We start from the raw sequence: 8271 nt of genomic DNA on the forward strand, positions 1-8271 counted from the left end.
CACACCCGTGCTCGCTACTGGATTGGTTATTAGTAGCCATGACGTCTCCGTCCCTGATTCGTCACACTCACTATCACATGACCCGTACCCGGAAGAAATGTTATTGGGGCGATTAGCGAGCGCCGTGACCAGCGGCGTCATCAGCCCTATTAAGCGGCCAAGCCACAGTTAGCCGTAAATGCTATTCAGAGCTACGAGTTACAACAACAGTTAGTGTCTCGTTGTTTTTAGATTCTAATGAGAAGACACGCTGCTTCGTTTTACTTCTTCCGTTTGGTAGCCTTGAGAGACCTTAGTCTGTAAGTATGTCTGTATGAAGCATGAAAAGATGTACGAAGATATATTATATTTGCTAATGCTAATCGCGGTTAGCATTTCCCCATTGGCGGTAATGTTAAAATTGGCTTAGAAGCTAGCTAGTCGGACATGTTACATGATGTTCAGAGCTAGAGTTGTGCCCTAAAAGATGGAGCAATTCCCACATGCCCTAAAGAATTGATAGAGGGCGAAGATGCTGTCCCTGTTTTTCTGCTGGGTGACCCAGCTTATCCCCTGATGCTGTATCTCATGAAGGAATACCCCAATGGCGGAGCTACACCACAGGAGCAGTATTATGGGCTATCACTTTGCAAGGCACGCATGGCGATTGAATGTTCATTCGGACGTTTGAAGGCAAGATTTGCAACTTTGTGGGCAATGGACATAAACATGGAGGACCTTCCCTTTGTCATATATGCTTGTTTTGTGCTCCACAACTATTGTGAGGTTCACAAAGAAACTGTTAGCGAACAATGCATAAATGCTGCTCTGCAGTACGAGAGGGACTTCCAGCCACCTAGCAGAGCCACGAGAGCAGACAACGAAACCGAGGGGAAGCGCGTTAGACGTGTGCTAACCATATTTCTTGACCCATAACATAGTAGGAAGCAGCTGTTATTCTAGCGATTAGCGAGCGGCGTCATCAGCCCCCACGGAGCGGCTGTCTGAAGCTACAGTTAGCAATAAATGCTATTCAGAGCTAGGAGTGACAAACAGACAACACAGAGGAAACGAGCGAGAGACGAGTGATCGACATGTGTTGACCACATTTATGGACCCATAATCTAGTAAACGTTTATGTGTAAGTGTTGATTTTAAAGTAAAGTTGATATGAGAGAGCGAGAGAGAGAGAGAGAGAGACGCAGCGCTGTAACTACGTCTGAAAAATAAAACTTCTAAAACTTTCCACGAACTGTGTCTGTTTGAGTTTATAGAGGAAGATTTTAGAGGAAGATCTTAAGTATCAAATACAACCTTTCATTATTAAAGACTACTTTATTACTCTGTCGTAAAGCAATCCACTTCCTGTTTACACCGTCACACGCATGCCCAGTGTACGTTAATGGTCACGTGCTGTCTGCCTTCGAAGGCTGCCTTGTGGATGCAGATCAACTCGAGAATGATGCTGAAACTCCCGTGTGGACGGAGATCGTTTCTATTTGACAACTCTGCTTCCAAATAGACACGGAGTAGTATGGACATGGCCTTAGAGTAACCTCCAGTTCCTGGTTTGCCCTCTTAGCCTGGCCATTATTGGTGGGTGGAAACCGGAGGTGAGGCTTTTGGAGGCACCAATGGCGGAGCAGAAGGCCCTACACACCGAAGAGGTAAAATGCAGTATGTCAGAAGGTAGACCATGGAGCCGGAACATGTCCTTTACTAGGACATTGGCCGTGTCTTTAGCTGAAGGGAGCTTGGGGAGAGAAACAAAGGGAGCAAACTTGGAGAACTTGTCATTCACTGTAAGAATGACTGTTACTACCCCACATCTCATTTCCTCACCTCGTAGCCTGTCAACACAAGCACTCCCCTCTCTTCCCCTGGCAGCTTGGAGGGTCTTATAGCTGTACTTAGGCTTGCCTCAGTTGTGAGTTTCTGCTTGTCTGAGGAAGGTGTGATTTAGTCTCACCTGGTGAATTGCTTTGCTAATTGCCAGGGATGAGCCTGCACTCCTGGCAGACAATGAGCAATCAGTAGATTGCTGTCTTTAAGCACTGCTGGTGGTTGGAAGCGTCCAAGCGTCTGGCAAACGACTTTTTCAAGCCCGACTTCGTCAAGCTAAGACTTCTCGAGCGTGTACTTATGGGGTTTCCATTTGTCTACCATGTGTTTGCATCCTATTTCTGTCCGTTCCTCTGCCCGGTGGTCACGTAGACGTTGGGTCACTCCCAGGTGCCGTGACCCCACTAACCATCTATCCTACTCTCTCAGCTCATGGCGAGCAAGTGGTGGCAGGGGGGCTCTGGAATTGCCAGTCGGCAGTGCCGAAAGCTGAGTTCATCTCAGGCTACGCTTCCTTGCTCTCCCTCAACTTTCTTGCTCTAACTGAGACCTGGATCACACCAGACAACACCACCACACCCGCAGCTCTGTCAGATGTGTACTCTTTCTCTCACACTCCCAGAGCTGCGAGGCGAGGTGGTGGTACTGGCCTGCTAATTTCCCCAAAATGGAAATACTCTCGTCTCTGTTCCACAGTTCTCCTCGTCCTCTTTCGAATTGTATGCTGTTACTGTCACTTACCCAGTCAAACTCACCATTGCTGTTGTGTATCGCCCACCAGGGCCTCTTGGTGAGTTCCTGGAAGAGCTCGACACAATTAGTCCGCACTTCCATGACGATGGCTCCTCACTCATCCTGCTCGGCGACTTCAACATCCAGACTGATAAGTTAGAACCTCTTCTTTCCTTCCTCTCCTCCTTTGACCTTTATCACTCCTCTTCTCCTCCTACCCACAAGGCCGGCAACCAGCTGGATCTTATCTTCACTAGACACTGTTCTACTGCTAATCTCTCCATCACTCCCCTCCAGCTCTCTGACCACTATTTCATGTCTTACTCCCTCTCCCCCTTACTTTTGCCACCTACCCACATGGTTTCTACCCGTAGTCATCTTCGATCCCTCTCCCCCGCTGATCTTTCTTCTTCTGTTACCTCTGCTCTCCCTGAACCTGAATCCTTCCCTCTCCTATTCCCTGATACTGCTACTGATCTTCTCCTCGGCACCCTATCCTCTTCTTTGGACAACCTCTGTCCCTTCACCTCCAGGCCTGCACGGCCAACCCCACCAGTCCAATGGCTGTCGGACTCAGTGCGTACTGATAGACGGAGCCTAAGAGAGGCTGAGCGTAAATGGAGAAAAGGCAAACTCCCGGAGGACCTTCTTAACTTCCAAGCTCTTCTTTCCACGTTTTCCTCCTATCTACTGCTAAAGCTGCGTTCTTCTGCTCTAAAATCCTAACCTCTGCTTCTAATCCTAAAAAACTCTTCGAAACTTTCTCTTCACTCCTCCAACCCCCACCCCCTCCTCCTACTTCCTCCCTTCTCTCTGACGATTTTGCCAACTTCTTTGAGAAGAAGGTAAACAATATCAGATCCTCCTTCTCTCAGCCCCCCTGTCCACCCTCTCCCTCCCTCTCTCAGTGTCCCTGTCCACCCTCTCCCTCTCTACCCTGTCCAGCTCTTCCCCCACAGCTCTCCCTCCCCTCTCCATGCCCCATCTTACCCTATCTGGCTCCCCTCTCCCCTAACGAGGTCCTCAACCTTGTTACATCTAACCACCCCACCACGTGCTCCCTTGACCCAATCCCCTCCCCTCTTCAGTCTATTGCGACTGAACTCCTTCCTTTCCTCACCCACCTCATAAACACATCTCTTGTTTCAGGATGCTTTCCCATGGCTTTCAAGACTGCCAGAGTCACCCCCCTTCTGAAGAAACCATCACTTGACCCCTCTGATGTCAAGAACTTCAGACCGGTTTCTCTTCTACCCTGTCTATCCAAAACTCTTGAACGTGCTGTCTTTCATCAACTGTCTTCCTATCTCCACCAGAACAGCCTCTTGGACCCCCACCAGTCTGGGTTCAAAGTGGGTTACTCGACTGAGACAGCCCTCCTTGCGGTGACAGAGTCGCTTCACGCCGTGAGAGCTAACTCTCTCTCCTCTGTCCTGATTCCCCTGGACCTGTCTGCGGCGTTTGACACTGAACCACCAGATCCTCCTCTCCACCCTCGAGGGGATGGGCATCTCAGGCTCTGCACTCTCCCTGTTTGCATCCTACCTGACAGGTCGATCCTACCAGGTGACATGGAGGGGGGCCGTGTCGGAACCACGCATGCTGACTACGGGGGTTCCACAAGGTTCAGTCCTGGGCCCCCTTCTCTTCTCGCTCTACACAACATCTCTGGGTTCTGTTATTCGCTCACATGACTTCTCTTACCACCCTTATGCCGATGACACCCAGCTGGTCATTTCCCCCCAGTGACACTCAAGTGGAGGCACGCATCGCTGCGTGCTTGGCTGACATCTCAAAGTGGATGACGACACACCACCTCAAGCTCAACCAGGACAAAACTGAGCTACTGTTCCTCCCGGGGAAGGGTTGCCCGCACCGAGACCTGTCCATCACCATTGACGATACCGTGGTGACGCCAACTCGGACTGCGAGGAACCTGGGTGTGACCCTGGATGACCAACTGTCATTCTCAGCAAACATTGCATCGGTTACACGCTCCTGCAGATTCCTGCTCTACAACATCAGGAGGATTCGCCCCTTCCTCACTGACGAGACGGCGCAGGTGCTAATCCAGGCTCTTGTCATCTCCCGCCTGGACTACTGCAACTCTCTACTTGCCGGAGCCCCGGCGTCGGCCATCAGACCTCTGGAGCATGTCCAGAAAGCTGCAGCTCGCCTGGTGTTCAATCGCCCCAAAGTTCTCCCACACAACTTGCCTTCTCCGTTCTCTACACTGGCTACCTGTAAGACCTCGCAGGCAGTTTAAGACTCTGGTGCTAGGCTACAGGGCAGTGAAAGGAACAGCTCATTCCTGTCTCCAGGTCATGGTCAAGCCCTACACCACTACACGCTCTGCTGCCTCGGGGCGATTGGTTGCCCCGTCGCTCAGAGGTCCCTGCGGCCGATCGACCCGGTCGCGGCTGTTTTCTGTCCTGGCCCCACAGTGGTGGAATGAACTCCCCACTGACGTCAGGACGGCAGAGTCTGGACGCTGCCCATCTTTCGGCGCAGGCTGAAAACTCACCTCTTCAAGAAGGCCTACCCTTCCGCTTAGCACTTACTTAGCATCTATTGTATTCATACAAGCTTATTGCACTTATTGTTTTTATATTAGTTTGTGGCACTTATTGCATTTGTTTGTTTCTGCACTGAACGTTGGCTCTGGTTTATGCTCTTAGATGCTTGTTTGAGGAAAGGACATGCACTTATTACTTCTGGTGACTAGTTCTCTCGAAAACCGATGTTGAATACACTTATTGTAAGTCGCTTTGGATAAAAGCGTCTGCTAAATGACTAATGTAATGTAATGTAATAATCCCATACAAGGGTTGGGTAACTGCATTGAACAAATCAACAACTGGATGTGCCAGAATTTTCTTCAATTAAACAAATATAAAACAGAAGTAATTGTTTTTGGTACCAAGGACGAACGATTGAAAATCACCGCTCAGCTTCAATCACTGATGTTAAAACCCACAAACAAGCCAGAAATCTAGGTGTAGTTATGGAGTCAGACCTCAACCTGAACAGCCTTATCAAGACAATTACAAAATCAGCCTACTATCACCTGAAGAATATATCAAGGATTAGAGGACTTATGTCTCAACAGGATTTGGAAAAACTTGTCCATGTATTTATCTTCAGCAGACTGGACTACTGTAATGGTGTGTTTACAGGTCTCTGTAAAAAGTCAATCAGAAAGCTGCAGCTGATTCAGAACGCTGCAGCTCGAGTCCTCACTAAGACCAGGAGGGTGGATCACATCACTCCAGTTCTGAGGTCTTTGCACTGGCTTCCTGTCAAACAAAGAATTGACTTTAAAATCCTGCTGTTGGTTTATAAAGCACTGAATGGTTTAGGGCCAAAATACATCTCTGATCTGCTGCTACCTTATGAACCATCCCGACCCCTTAGGTCGTCTGGGACCGGTCTACTTTCTGTTCCCAGAGTCAGAACTAAACATGGAGAAGCAGCGTTCAGTTGTTCTGCTCCACATATCTGGAACAAAGTCCCAGAAAGCTGCAGGTCTGCTGAGACCCTCAGCTCCTTTAAATCAAGATTGAAGACTTTTCTGTTTGCTGCTGCCTTTAATTGAACCAGATTCAATTAATATATTAATCAATTTCCTGCATTTCTGCATTTTACTACTGTATTTTATTTCTTACACTGTTTTTTTAATGTTTTAATGACTGTTTTTATTGTTTCAATGAATGTTCTTAATTGTTTTTAAATCTCCTTTTCTTTTGCCTTATGCTTTGATGCTTTTAATGGTTTCATGTGAAGCACTTTGAATTACCTTGTTGTTGAAATGTGCTATACAAATAAACTTGCCTTGCCTTAAGATTATGAGGAAAATATTCTATTCAATTTGTTTGTTTATCCCTTTTTCTTATCTGTAAAAGTCTACCTATTCTTGGGTCGAATTATTCTTAGATGGAGTAAACTATTTTAAAGGAGAAAGGATTCAAGTGGGAGCACTGGGGTGTCAGGAGTTACTGTTTGACAAATGGTTTACATGGCTCATGGGTCAGGAAGGATGGCGGCGGATTCACTGGCAACGCCTTTCTGGAGAAGGCCATTTCCAGACAAGTTGGACATCGTAAGAAAGGGTCGGCCAACCCCACAGCTAGCAGCCCGAACCCAGCCAGGACAAGGATTTGCCCAAAAAGCTTAGAGACAAAACATGCTGGTTACAACTAATTGTTTTATTAATTTCACATATCACAGCCTTCATCTGAATATTTTATTTTTCTTGAAATGTTTGCCCTGTGAAATCATATTCTCTAAATCAGAAAAGCAAATAATGTTTCATTAATTATATTGGTTCACAAATAAAAGTTATGATCAACAGTTCACTAACTATTGAAGGACACAAACATTGTATTGATAAATTACAACACTCTTATTATCATTGCCCGTTTTATTTCCCTATGGACAAACGTGTATTCCAACAGTGTTTCTGGCTGTGAGTAGCCGCGACTTACAAAAAGCAGCAATACCACAGGCCAAGACTTTGGCCCGTTCTGAACAGGCTATGCACTAATCTAACTATAAAGCAAGGAATCTCTGTCTCTTTGTCTGGCTGTGGGTATGTCTTTCGCATATCTCTGCTTCAAATTTGGCGGGTGTATTTCTGGGGACCAGAGGAAGTGCAGTGTCAAAGTTGGTGCAATTTGGACACAGAATTTTAATATTGAACATGTCGTTCAATATTAAAATTCTTTGAATAAACAAACTGACTGGACCTTCTAGGCATTCTGCAGTTTTAAACTAGCAACTCTCTCACCACAAACGTTTGTATCCACCTTTTAAACTTCAGCTGTCTCCCATCTGGTTTGCAGCAGATGATGTAGAGTGGTGTAAAAACAGTATGAAACACTGTAGGATAATGGTAGCCTGAGATTCACGGTTGGCCACACAATCTGTAAAAAAGCAGTACGAGCCATGAATCTAAAACAAACGGCACACTACCTAAATGATTGAGTCCGTGGGATTTAATGCATTGCCTCACCTGCTAATGCTCCTTACTCCAGTCAGCACATTTTTCACCTTACCTCCCGTCCATCTCAGCAGATAAACATTAGAGCAAATGATGACGTTCCTCACCTAAACATATAGGGCCTCTCTCTTATTTTCACAGATGGAGCGAGAGAGATAAAGAAAGGGAGTGAGGAACGAGGAGAGACATTAAATTTGATTGTCTCAGGTTTTTTATTAAATGAGAGCTTCGTGCTCTGAAGGTATATCTTGTCCTCCATAAAGAACACACCCAACTCAATGACTTTTTGCTAATGAAATATATGTTAAATCAGCTTATCCTTGGTATTATGAAATAAGCCCTGGAAGAGCTCATAAGTAGAAATGGGGAAGGAGGGGTGAAGGGTGTGGTAATAGCAGCTGGGCAGATGATTAATCATTGGAGTGGATCAGTAGGGACAGTAGAGGTGTTGGGGTAACATTCCTCTGCTGCTCTGTCCAATACCTTCAACATGGCTCTCTGCTGATGAATACAAATACACAGTTGTACTGAATCAATGTTAATGGTGACAGAGGCAATACGCTCTCACTCCCATCTAGTCAAATACAGCTTGCCTGAAACCATGACGCTGTACAAACCCCTCTTGCCATTGGTGCAAACATCCATGTTCCCCTCAAAATGAATCATCATAACTTAGGTGATCATCATCAGGTCAAAATTTCCCTTTGCCCATTACTTTG

At 46.5% G+C, this 8271-nt stretch overlaps 1 pseudogene; it reads left to right on the plus strand.

Annotated features, from left to right (window-relative positions):
* LOC142964830 (uncharacterized) overlaps positions 1-5107 on the plus strand; it is a 9630-nt pseudogene extending 4523 nt beyond the window's left edge.
* The last annotated feature ends 3164 nt before the right edge of the window (positions 5108-8271 follow it).

The sequence above is a fragment of the Anarhichas minor genome, unplaced genomic scaffold (assembly GCF_050575085.1).
Source record: "Anarhichas minor isolate MPS153535 unplaced genomic scaffold, ASM5057508v1 ptg000032l, whole genome shotgun sequence".
In the NCBI taxonomy this organism is placed as follows: Eukaryota; Metazoa; Chordata; class Actinopteri; order Perciformes; family Anarhichadidae; genus Anarhichas; species Anarhichas minor.